The 13796-nt window shown below is 33.8% G+C and overlaps 1 long non-coding RNA gene across 2 annotated transcripts in view; it reads left to right on the top strand.

Moving 5' to 3' along the window:
* LOC116270016 overlaps positions 1-13796 on the top strand; it is a 209810-nt gene that overhangs the window by 92402 nt on the left and 103612 nt on the right. For both annotated transcript variants that reach the window (XR_004177876.1, XR_004177877.1), the window contains exon 2: positions 759-784. This is a non-coding gene — a long non-coding RNA (uncharacterized LOC116270016). The remainder of the gene's footprint in view (positions 1-758; positions 785-13796) is intronic.

A 13796-nucleotide genomic window follows, 5' to 3' on the forward strand; every position in this document is an offset into this window, starting at 1 on the left:
ACCATTTCAAATTAACTTTTCTTTATGAAATACAGCAGGATTTGAGTGGTTTTCCTCTCTTTTATGAATATCCTAACAATCCAGCATACTTGCTTTAAAAAAGCTTTTCTGTTTCTATTTAACTACCCTGGAAATTCTGTGTACATTTATTGATAACATACCTGTCATTATATATTGGAACTTTCTGTGTATTCTATTGATCATTTTTTCTGTCCTTATACCAAAACCATAATGCTTTGGTTACTGTAGCTTTACAGACAGTATTCAAGTCAAGAAGTCTAAATAATCTTCCAACTTTGTTATTCTTTAAGGTTGTTTAGGCTGCACTACACCTTTTGCCTTTCCATATAAATTTTAAAATTGACTTTTTAATTTCTACCAAAAATAAAAGCCAACTTGCATTTATTTGAGTGGTGTTGAATGGGAAGGTCAATTTGAGGAAAATTGCTATCTTTCACATTTGGAGACCCCCAAACTATGAAAATCTGTCTATTTAGCCCTTTTTAAATTTTTCAATGCTAGGTTTAAGTTTTACTGTAGAGGTATTTTAATTTTATTTTTAAATAATGTTAGGCTAGTATATAGAAATATAATTAATTTTTTTCTTATTGATCTTGTATATTGCAAACTTGTTAAATTTTTCTAATGTCATTTTTAATAGTGTCAATAATTTTTAATGAAAAATCACATCTTCTGCAAATAGATTTTTCTCCTTACTTTAAGCAATTATAATAGTATTTATTTTCTTTGCATTACAGGTCTGCCAAAAACTTCCAGTAAAACAGTAAGTGATGAGAATATATACCCTTTCCTTGTTCCCAATCTTTTTGGTATAATGTTCAGTATTTCACTAGTAGCATAATGCAAGCTGTACTTGTCTATGAATGTTTTTATAAGACTGGAAAACTTTTCTTCTATATCCTAGCTTGCTATGACTTTTAGTTATTTTAAAATGAATTGGTGTTACATTTTATCAAGTTGATTTTTTTTTTGTTTTTAAACTGAGATGATTATGTTATTTTATCTTGTTTTCTATTATTGTGTTCTATTATTATGGATTGACTTTCAAATGTATAACTTTATGTTTCTGGGATAAACCAAACTTGGTCATGATAAATTTCTGCATATGTTAACACTTTGTTAAAAGTTTTACATCTATCTTAATAATAAATACAGGTCTGTAATTTTCTATTTTGTTCTATCTTTTCAACATTTTTTATTAAGGTTATTTTGCTAGCCTTGAAAACTGACTTGGGAAAAAAGACCCTTTCTTCTCTATTTTATAAAGGTGATTTGGCAAAGTTAATATTCTTTCTTTGTAAGGTTGACAGATATAACTAGTGAAGCCAACTGGCCCCAGAGCTTTTTCTGTTAAAATGTAATTAATCACAAATTTAATTCATTTATGAGATGTAAGAAAATAATTTTTCCTTATTTTTTACAAGTTGGATTTTTCAAAACATCATTTCATCAGTTATTAAATGTATTGTCATAAAGATGTTCTTAATATGTTATTCTATGGTTTTTCTTTTAATATCTAAGGGCTGTAACAATATTCATTTTTTTCTTTGATAGTAAAGCTATGAATTTATTGAATGTGTTATTCTTCTTAAAGGACTTTTTACTTTTCTCTATTGTTTATGTGTTTTCAGTTTCATTGATTTTCACTCAAATATTCATATTTGTTATTTGGGGGTTGTTTCTTTTGCAGTTTAATTACATTCTTTTCATTAATTTATTCTTTTTTGGTATCTTATTATGGAAGCTTAAAACATTGACTTGAAACTCTAAATTTTTATTAAGGTGTTAAGGTGATTAATTTTCCTGTAAAACTTGATGCAACTAAGTCCCCCAAATTATGATTTATTTGTTTTTTATTGTCATGCAGTCAGAAGTATTTTCTAATTTCCCTTGGGATTATTTTACTCATATTTCTTAAAATATTTTTCTGTTTCATTCATTTTTTCTTCTATTGTGACTGTGCACTTACTTTCCAACTGACTCTCTTCGTGAAATGAGGCTTTCCAAAGTTCTTTTACTTTATGAGGGATTTTTGATGGTAAATTCATATAGCATTTTCTGGAATTTTCATTATTTTATATTTTTGTCCCTAATAGAACAGAAAACCAAACACCGCATATTCTCACTCATAAGTGGGAGTTGAACAATGAGAACACATGGACACAGGGAGGGAAACATCACACACTGGGGCCTGTCAGGGGGTCGGGGGCAAACTCTTCAATTAGGAAAAATACCTAAAGCATACAGGTTGATAGGTGCAGCAAACCACCATGGTACCTGTATACCTACATCACAAACCTGCATGTTCTGCATATGTATTCCAGAACTTAAAGTAAAATTAAAAAAAAAAAAAAAAGAAAGAAAGAAATCTGGTTTACGTTCCCACCAACAGTGTAGAAGTCTTCCCTGATCACCGCATCCATGCCAACATCTATTTTTTTTAATTTTTTTTTTGTTGTTGTTATGGCCATTCTTGCAGGAGTAAGGTGGTATCACATTGTGGTTTTGATTTGCGTTGCCCTCATTATTAGTGATATAGAGCACTTTTTGTATGTTTGTTGGCCATTTGTATATCTTCTTTTGAGAATTGTCCATTAGTGTCCTTAGCCCACTTTTTGATGGGATTGTTTGTTTTTTTCTTGGCTATTTGTTTGAGTTTGTTGTAGATTTTGGATATTAGTCCTTTGTCAGATGCGTAGATTGTGAAGGTTTTATTCACTCCCTGCGTTTGTTGGCTGTACCCCCACCTTTTTCTGTAACAGTTTCTCCAAGCCAATCAATATTCCCTGCACTTTACAAATCTACTACTTGGTTGCCTGCAAATTATTTCCCAGTTTCTGCTTCTGGGGGTATGTAAACTAACAAATTGAGTTCATGTTACCATGCTTAATACATCACACCTGATTTTCCAGATATGTATCAGGACTTAGCTTCTGAGAAGTTAGTGTACATATAGTCTTCTGATATGTTTTGATTGTGGAATAGATGTTCAACTTTAATTTGCACACGTTTTGGTGTAAAGTTCTGTTAATTCCCATGTATTCATATTTTACTTGTCCTCGCCATGGTTATTCAGAACTCCCCAAGGTGTAGTGTTCTTTTTCTTCCCTAAACTGCATTTATATAGCTGATAATCATTGATCAAATTTCTGGAATTATTTGACTAGCCTACGATTTTCTAGTGGATGAGTAAGATTAAAAAAATAAAAAGCAGACTTTTCTACACAGCTTTATTTGTCCCCAGACTCTTCAATAAATAAAAGAAGAGTTGAAAAATGATTAATAGGTATATGTTTTTCTCAACTTGACTCTGAAATTTAATATTGTAGAATGATATTTTTGCAATCATTTTACATGTTTACACTATTTTCCCATCAGTACAGAAAAATAAAATATTTAGATATTCAATTATATCTGGCCTTATTTTCAAAGGCATTTTTGAAAATTTCTAAGGAAACAAAATAAAACAAGACAAGGTAAACTAGAAATAGGCCTTGAAAGAGGAAGTGAGATATGAAAGTGAATGAACATAAAGACAAAATGTATACATTCAAGGGCCATGGCTCATTTATTTTCTGTGGCTCAGAAATTTAGCTGTAATGTATCTTTAGCAAATTTAGAGAAGATTACCCAGTTAAGTATTGTTTTTCCTGATAGGCAAAATGGAATATTTAGAAAGAGAATATTTGTTAATGTGTGCAAACTTACTTCTACAACATTTTATATACACAGCAATAAGTTTCATACATTCTTTCACACAAATGATTGGAATTTTCTAAAAACACAGAGATTAAATAGTTTACTATATAATACAGTTTAGTCATATATTTGATTACTATAATGACATAATTTAGCAAAAGATTTAGAACTTATTAAAGAACATATTCATTGCTTTTAATATATTAATTTTCTTTAGATTTTATCAAAAATTATTTCACCATATTTGATTTTCAAATCCAAAAGTGATGGAGAATACATAAACATGTAATTGACAAACAGAAATGTTTTATTGGCTTTGGCCAATATAAACTACTAAATACTAAAATATATAGTATTTTAATAGTCAGTAAGGGCCAGGCCCAGTGGCTCAAGCCTGTAATACCAGCATTTGGGAGCCCAAGACCAGAAGATAACTTTAGTTCAGGAGTTTGAGATCAGCCTGGGAAACATAGCAAGACCTTGCTTCCCCAAAAATAAAAATTCAAAAATTAGCAGTCATGGTGACGTGTATCTGTAGTCTCAGCTATTCAGGAGGCTGAGGGGGAAGGATTGCTTGAACTCAGGAGTTTAAGGTTTCAGTGAGCTGTGAGCACTAGCATGCCACTGCACTTCAACCTGGGCAGCAGAGTGATCCTGACTCAAGAAAAAAAAAAAGATTATTAACTAATTATTAACTAAATTATTTTGTAGACATGGAATGTCAGCAGATTTTAAACATCATCTCTGTGATTTATCTGCTTTGCATATTGAAATGAAAATGATTATTTCATTATGACAATTTATAGTTGATAAATAAGGAAGTGGTTTTCTGCTAGGAAAAAGTCAGAATGTAAAAATTCAAACCAAAAGTCATTTCTAAAACATTGATTTTTAAGCACCCAGCATTATTTACTCATCCCTACTCTGATTTCTGTTCTCTGTTGGGAATGTTTGAAAATGTCTAATTTTTTTTCCAGTAATGTAGCAGGGTGCCCTTTATAACTCCTCAGTAAATATGCTTTATGTACAATAGCTAATATGAGAGCCAAGGAAGCAAATAGCTGATTGAAATGCCTTACAAAATCCTCAATTCTATTGTAAGAAATAAAATGAACCAAGAAGAAAACTCCCTGTGGTGTAACATACGGATCAGCTACTCATTTGATTAGTGTAAACTGGCAGGAATGGCATTATTTGGTGGGAAGATTTTGTTTATATGATTGAAAGAACAAAAAGGAATCAAACAACCTGAATAAAAAGAATTTCTTTACACAAGAGACTTATGAAATATACCCTGTGTTCTCAGTCAGGAAAAAATAATCTCATTAATATATATTCATGGGATTTTATTTTTTCTCTCTCTCTATTTCCTAAAAAGAAGAAGTTTCAGCCTGATTATTCTAAATAAGTAATTAAGATATAAAGTCTTTTGGTTGCATTTTTTTTCGCAAAATATTTTGTGCTTTTTAGTTGATATATGAAGACATAAAATAAAGACCTTAATTATAAAGTAATCCAGAAACCAAACAAAATGAAATTCAACAAGGAAAATCTCTTTAGCAGTATCTCACCTTTTAAAATGACGACTTTTTGTGTATAACATGTTATACATATTCATTTTAGAAAATCATTAAAAAGTATAAGCAAATTAAATTTACCCATAATGTTCCAAGACGTTGTTTGCATTTAGATTTAGGTCTCTAGTCTCTTACTCTAGTCTCATTAAACTGGAGTTTTCCAAAAATTTATCTCTACCCTCTGTCTCTCTCTCCATTTAAAAATTTCTTCACATTATCAAAATGCATATAAAACATGGCTTAACTAACCACATATTATTACTTCCTGTGGACTTATTCTAATTTAATCTATTAGAAATATATGTATTTCCAAATTTTCACTCTTAAATAATACATAACATTTTATTCATCACTTATTTTATAGAATAAATTCCTAAAATTAAATTTGGGGCAAAAACATGTATGTTGTTATTATTTTAATATTGACAAAAGAAGCTCAAAACTGTATGCAAAATTATAATCACTACTGCCCAACAGTAATTTAATGACATATGTTTATAAATTAATAGATGAAAGATAATCTTTGTTAACTCAGTACAAAAATATAATTTCATAATTGCTTTAATTTTTAAGTAAAGCCTATTGATTTCAAACTTTAACATTTAAGGAATTTTAACAGTTTTCCATGTTATTAGAAAAATGAGTATTATTCTAAGCAGTTTGTTGATGCATTTTTTATTGGAATGCTTCTTTTTCCCTTTATGATTTGAAAGCACTATTTCATTTACAAAATCTCAACATTTTTGTTGCAAAATATTATAATTTTCTAAAAAACCCATCATTTTAATTGTGCTTTATTACATCTATTGTGAGGTACAGAAATGCATATGTGATTAATGAAGTTGCCTTATTTTTCCTATTTATTCCTTCATTGCTTCAAAAGGTCTACTATGTTTAGAAATAATGCAATCATAAATTATGGTTTATATGTGTTCATATATATGTGTGTGTGTATATATATATATATACGCATATACATATATATATACACACACACCATTGTAATTCATTGAAATAGCTAGTGTTCTCATTATACTTACTTTTTAAATGATATATCAATTGAGTTTTGCTTTTACTTGGGTCCAACATTTATTCATCTAATTTTACATGTTAGTAATTTCTAGGATTTTTTTGTGTGTGCATGTCCAGAGATAAATTTTTTTCAAAAGTAAATATTTTATTTGTTGTTAATCATAGAATCTATATTCATATAACATTTGCAAAGCTGATTCAGTTATTATGTTATGCACATTATCTAACACATTTCTATTTGATCTCCCAAAGTCTCAGTAACGTGTGTTGAAAATGCCTGTTAATATTTTGTTCTCTACACCTAAAATATTTTTGACATAGTTTGTAACTATCATAACACATTAGTAAGTTAATTATAACATTACAATAAAGTCATTTTACTTATGAGAATATAAAAAAATTTGGATACATTATAAAGTACAGTTAATTTAATTTTACATGGAAGGGAAACAATTCTGTAGAAATATGTTGTCTAATATTAGAAAATCCACTAAAACACTGTAGAAGTAGACAAAGGATACAAATATATATATATATATATGATTATTCCAATTGATGGAGAAATACAATTTGGTGCATTTTAATACCTCCTGATTATAGGTATTTTCATTTGGAGTTCTCAAAAGTAGAGTGTTAGGCAGGACTTGAAGACAGGACATTTATTTGGGAGGTGATCCTAGGAAGGTAGAATGAGAGAGTGGAGGAAGTGAAACACCAAAAAGAAAAAAACTAATAAAAAATGTGTGATGGAGCTGATTAACATCATGTGCAACTGGGAATTTCAGACCATTTCTGAGGAACCTCATAAAGTAAAGACCATAATAGTTCCTCATCCAAATGATGAGGCACTTTGAAAGATCAGCTATTTAAGCTTCTAATAATTGTTCATGCTACTAATGTATGAAAAATATTCTATTATCAAGTTGAAACTAATACAACTAAAAATGAAATCTATGGAATTACATAGCACATTATAATACAGAAAAGCAACAATTTCAAGTGATCTCTGACTGTCTTACTCCACTTGTGTTACTATAAAAAATACCTGAGGCTGGATCATTTATAAAGAAAAGATGTTTATTTGACTCACAATTTTGCAGGCTGTGCAAGAAGCATGATGTCAACATCTGCTTCTGGTGAGGGCTTCAGAGAACTTCCATTCTTGGAGGAAGGAAGGTGAAGGGGAGTAGTGTGTGCAGATCACATGGTGAGAGAGGAAGCAAGAAGGAGAGAGAAGGAAGTACCAGGTTCTTTTCAATAATTAGTTCTCACAGCAACTAACATCCAGAACTCACTCACTGCTGTGAAAATGGACCCAAACTATTCATGAAAGATCTGCTACCTGAACCAAACACCTCCCACCAGCCCCCACCTCTAACATTGGGAATCAGATTTCAGCATGAGACTTGGTGAGGACAAACAAACCATATTCAAACTAAAGCACTGACCATGAGAAGAATCCTCTAATTGAAAATGGTCTTATGTTCTCAAGAGAAAATAGGACCTTTTTATACTGTTGCATGTTTGTTTTACAGAGAACTAATTATGCAAAGTACTAAAGTACTCTGATATTTCTTTCTTTTATTATTATTATACTTTAAGTTCTAGGGTACATGTGCATAACGTGCAGGTTTGTTATATATGCATACTTGTGCCATGTTGGTGTGCTGCACCTATCAACTCGTCAGCACCCATCAAGTCGTCATTTACATCAGGTATAACTCCCAATACAATCCCTCCCCTCTCCCCCTCCCCATGATAGGCCCCAGTGTGTGATGTTCCCCTTCCAGAGTCCAAGTGATCTCATTGTTCAGTTCCCACCTATGAGTGAGAACATGCAGTGTTTGGTTTTCTGTTCTTGCGATAGTTTGCTGAGAATGATGGTTTCCAGCTGCATCCATGTCCCTACAAAGGACACAAACTCATCCTTTTTTATGGCTGCATAGTATTCCATGGTGTATATGTGCCACATTTTCTTAATCCAGTCTGTCACTGATGGACATTTGGGTTGATTCCAAGTCTTTGCTATTGTGAATAGTGCTGCAATAAACATACGTGTGCATGTGTCTTTATAGCAGCATGATTTATAATCCTTTGGGTCTATACCCAGTAATGGGATGGCTGGGTCATATGGTACTTCTAGTTCTAGATCCTTGAGGAATCGCCATACTGTTTTCTATAATGGTTGAACTAGTTTACAATCCCACCAACAGTGTAAAAGTGTTCCTATTTCTCCACATCCTCTCCAGCACCTGTTGTTTCCTGACTTTTTAATGATCGCCATTCTAACTGGTGTGAGATGGTATCTCATTGTGGTTTTGATTTGCATTTCTCTGATGGCCAGTGATGATGAGCATTTTTTCATGTGTCTGTTGGCTGTATGAATGTCCTCTTTTGAGAAATGTCTGTTCCTATCCTTTGCCCACTTTTTGATGGGGTTGTTTGTTTTTTTCTTGTAAATTTGTTTGAGTTCTTTGTAGGTTCTGGATATTAGCCCTTTGTCTGATAAGTAGATTGCAAAAATTTTCTCCCATTCTGTAGGTTGCCTGTTCACTCTGATGGTAGTTTCTTTTGCTGTGCAGAAGTTCTTTAGTTTAATTAGATCCCATTTGTCAATTTTGGCTTTTGTTGCCGTTGCTTTTGGTGTTTTAGACCTCTGATATTTCTAATGTCATACAAGCTAGATTTCATCAATAGTTGAACTGAGATTATTTATATGAAATTGATACAGTTTATTAAAGAGAAAATATTGGCATAACTATCTACAAAAAATAAGCATTCTATTCTCAGTTAATTCTTGTGATGAAAGAAAACAGATTACATAAATATGTCCATGAAATTTATGTAAAACATAATATAGACTGTAAACAAGTACAATAATTTGCAAATATGATCAATATGTAATACATTTTTATAGGTTTTATTAATACATGCCCTTGGCTTCTGAAAATTTGTTCATTTGAAATAAAATGCTTTGGATAAACTGAAAGTATATGAATTTTTTTTCTGAGAATAATTTTAACTTTTCCCTATCCATTTTCATTTCTCTGCCTATAAACAGTCTTTTTTGTTGTTGTTCTGGAACATGTATCTACTTGCAAATGTCCTTCTTTCTTTTAAGTCCAATCCTAGTCTGATCCTCCAATCTTTAAATCCACTTTAATGAATTAATAAATTTGAAAATGCTTTGAAGATATTCTCAGAGAATAATTTCCAAAATAGTGTTTAAAAAAGGTACAGGAATTATGCATACTACAGGAAATCCAAAAGGATCTGCAGACAAACTCTTAGAATTAATAAATAATTTTACCAAAGTTTCTGGACACAAGATTAATTTTCAAAACATAATTTTGCCAAAAAACTAGCAAATATAATTTTAAAATATAATTTTTATAGCATAAAAATATTTTATATCTTGAACTAAATGTAAAAAAAATACTCTTTACTGTACATTTTTATTTTTATTGTATGCTATAGATTTTTTGATATTGTATTATAGAATACACATAGGTGTATTCACTTTTCTGAAAATGTATCCACCTGTACCCTAATGAACTGTGTGCTTTTCAATAAAAGAGTTTCTATAAAAAATAATTTTTATTACAAGTTTTTTTCGAAAAGCTTAGATGGAATTGTAATTTATGCTTATAATAAAATCGGCAAACATTTGTCATAAACAAAAAATTGTCATCTGTTTACTGTGAGGCTCAAGATAATGTGGAAGTGCATTAAAAATAAAAAGTAAGGTCATATTTCTATTGATGCTGCTCTAAATATTTCCTGTTTTTATTTTTACAAAATCAAAAGGTAACTCAACCACTATTTTGCATTTTTCAAAGACTAAAATTGAATAATTGAATTATACATGTGTATTCCATACTTACACATTTTGAGGCATCTTGGTAGTAATTATTATTATTTTGATCAGTCACAAGTTTTACCTATATAGCTTCACTAGCACCTGAATAAGTTAATTATTTTGCAGTGTTTAGATTTTTTTTTTTTTTTTTGAGGCAGAGTCTCGCGTAGTCGCCCAGGCTGGAGTGCAGTGGCGCGATCTCGGCTCACTGCAAGATCCGCCTCCCGGGTTCACGCCATTCTCCTGCCTCAGCCTCCCGAGTAGTTGGGACTACAGGCGCCCGCCGCCTTGCCCGGCTAATTTTTTTGCATTTTTAGTAGAGACGGGGTTTCACCGTGTTAGCCAGGGTGGTCTCGATCTCCTGACTTCGTGATCCGCCCGCCTCGGCCTCCCAAAGTGCTGGGATTACAGGCGTGAGCCACCGCGCCCAGCCAGAATTTTAAATGTCTGTTTAAGAAAGCGGTTGGTTGCTTAACATAATGCCACTGGCTTTGTACTTTTGTAAGCAGAAAATTAAATTTAAAGAGACAACTACTCCTTGTGTTTACTTAATAGCACCTCAAGTTTATTTTATTATTTCAAGACTATTCTTTGTGTCTGTTTGTGAGACATGTAATAGAAAGAAGACAGAGGTTCTGTTTCATTTGCCCTGCATAAAGATTTGTCAGCTGAAACTTAGCAATGAATTCTGTAATGTCTACCACTTTGATAGGTGCTTTGAAACACATCTTAGGATTCTAGAATTTTTATTTTTATACTAGTTCTCTGACAAAGATTTTTTTTAAAAAGTCTAAATTCAGATTAGAAGCCAGTACAATTATATAGGGATATTCTAACTATACTGCTTATACTTATCTGTGACCTTAGTGGATTGTCACTGTATATGCCCATGCCAATTTATTTTCTATTCTCTCTCTCTCCCATCATGGAAAATATAAACATACACAGTTCTCAGTGCTACCATAATAAGATTCCACAAACTAAGTTGCCTTAAACATTAGAAATGTATTCTGTCATGGTTTTGGATGCTACAAGTCCAAAGTCCAAGTGTGGGCAGGGCCAGGCTGTGGTAGGCCAGGTCTTACTAACAGTTGGACAGGCAGGCCTCCATGACAACTGTTTCAGCACTGAGTGGTTAAGTTAAATATTAAAAGCTGAAAGAGTCAGTGCCCGTATACAAAGGCTGGAGTGTAATAAAAGCCCACCAAGGGTTTTGCCTAGGACTTTCCTGAGCCTTGAAGCATGAAAGATAATGAAGAAATTCTTAACAGGACCCATTTAGGATTAAACAAGCTTTAATGGGATTCTGAAGAAATTCCCCAGACCTCCATGAGCAAGTTTTATTGGGGGTCTAAAGGAACTCCCCAAACCTCCATGATTTAGCAGAAAGCAAGATAGTGGTGATCACCCATTGCATCTGGACTCATTTAGATTAAATAAATTTACTGAGGCTTCACAGGAAGGTCTTTAAGACTTAGACTTTAGTTATAGATTAGAAGAAGTTAATCACTTATGTCTTTAGAAGAATGCACACTTACACGTAGACACACAGCTGAGAAGGTAGACAAGCTCTGGAAAACTTCGTAATTTTGAGTTGGTATGGCAATATTTTTCTGGCTTTCTCCGTGTACCCACTTAGAGAAATAAACTCTCTTCTTTCCTGGATCATCTACATCTCGTTATTGGACCATGAGAATAAGCAGTCCAAACCTTGATTTGGTCTGGGAACAAATTTGGTGAGCCAGGCAGCAGATGGCTAGGTTGGTGCTGCATTCAGCGGCCAGTGGCTTGCGAGGAGACAGTCTTCAGGAAGATCCCAGCAGCTGACAGTTGAGATTTTCCTGGGGACCCCTCCTAAGACCATTCCATGCACAAAATCCCACGTCCTCTCACTGCTAGGGAAGAACAGAGATCAGGATGCACTTGAAGGGTGGGTAAAACCAGATAATATGCTGGGAGCCTATTGTTTCTCTATCTGGGCTTGTTAAGACATTTTTCTGGTACCACCAGGTATACCACTAGGGAAGCAATAGGGCTCGCATATACACCTACTTTGCGTTAGGTTAATATTGGGTTTTGAGTTGGTTTTGAGTCTGTTCTGCCTGAGTACACTCCCCTTTGCTTTTGTCTGAAATCTGTCTCCACTTGTTTGTATATTTGTCTTGTCTCTTTTGATACTGTCTTAGCTTGAAAAGGGCGTTGTTGAGTCCATTCCCTTTAGGAGACCACTGGGAAGGATCTTGTTGGATTGGAAACAGTTTGGGTATGCTCCCCTGACTAAAAGGAAATTAGTTTACTATTGTTAACAAGATTTGGCCAACGTACATTTAGAATCTGAGGGGAGATGGCTAATTTGTAGGACCCTGAACTATTTCGTTATTTTTGAGCTAGAGTTATTTTGTTAAGTGTTCGAGAAGATGGGAAGAAAAACCCTATGTTGAGTCATTTATGTTATTACATAATAAGAATGTCAAAGAGAAACGAGAGAAGCTGATGGTGCAGTGTGCAATCAAGGTTTGCCCCAATTCCTAGAGAGACGAAGATAGACTCAGAGAGCCAACAATTAATAAATGTACTCAACCCAGTTGAGTTGGGAGCTAAAGCCCCACCCAATCCAGTGGGATATAACACTCCACGTAACCTGGCGGGGGCTAATGCTCCACCACGTAGCCAGGAAAGGGGAGAATCACCACCCCCAGCGTATGGGGAAACAGCACCCCCAGAGCACGGGGGGCATTGGGTGGGGGGCAGCAAAACTCGTCTCTCCCTCTCAGACAAGGCAAGGCACGCATTTCATCTGTGGAACTATCGAACCTAGCCCGTCTGAGCAACAGTGCCAGGATAATACTGTTAAAACTTTAAACCACCTGGCAGCTTGCAGGTTAAGGTTTCAAGCAAAAAGGCCAAGGTATGTAAGCAAACTGTAGAATATTTAGGATTTCCCCTACAGAAAGGAAGCAGAACCCTGACTGTGGAGAGGTGGAATGCAATTGTAAAGGCGGAATTCTATTGCCATGTCCACCACCAGAAACCAGCTAATGGACTTCCTAGGTATGGCCAGATTTTGTCAGATTTGGATTCCTAAATAGGGACTAATGGTAAGCCCTTATATGAACTGTTAGAGGCACCTGACCATGATCCTTTTCAGTGGGAAGCAAGACACCAACATTCGTTGAAGGAACTGATGTGTAAGTTAATCTCCACCCCACCTTAGGGCTTTCAAATCCTCATAAGCTCTTCTAAATTTATGTATAGGAAAGACTGGGCTTAGCACTTGGAGTCCTGACACAAAAGTTAGGTGAAGTATTACAACCCATAGCATACCTTTCAAAGCAGCTTGACACAGTAGCCAAGGGCTGGCCCCCTTGTCTTAGAGCAGTCGCTGCCACTTGTCTGCTACTCAAGGAAGCTGAAAAGCTGACCTTGGAGTAGCCTGTCACAATATATGTGCCCCATCAAGTGTTAGCATTACTGAAACAAAAAGGAGGCTACTATCAAGCCATACTTTTGGAAGACCCCACAGTAAAGCTGCAAACTGCCAGAACTCTAAACCCTGCTACACTATTATCTCTCAATGAGGAGCTGAAGGAACCCCTACATAATTGTCT

This window comes from Papio anubis, chromosome 13 (genome assembly GCF_008728515.1).
Source record: "Papio anubis isolate 15944 chromosome 13, Panubis1.0, whole genome shotgun sequence".
NCBI classification, from domain to species: Eukaryota; Metazoa; Chordata; class Mammalia; order Primates; family Cercopithecidae; genus Papio; species Papio anubis.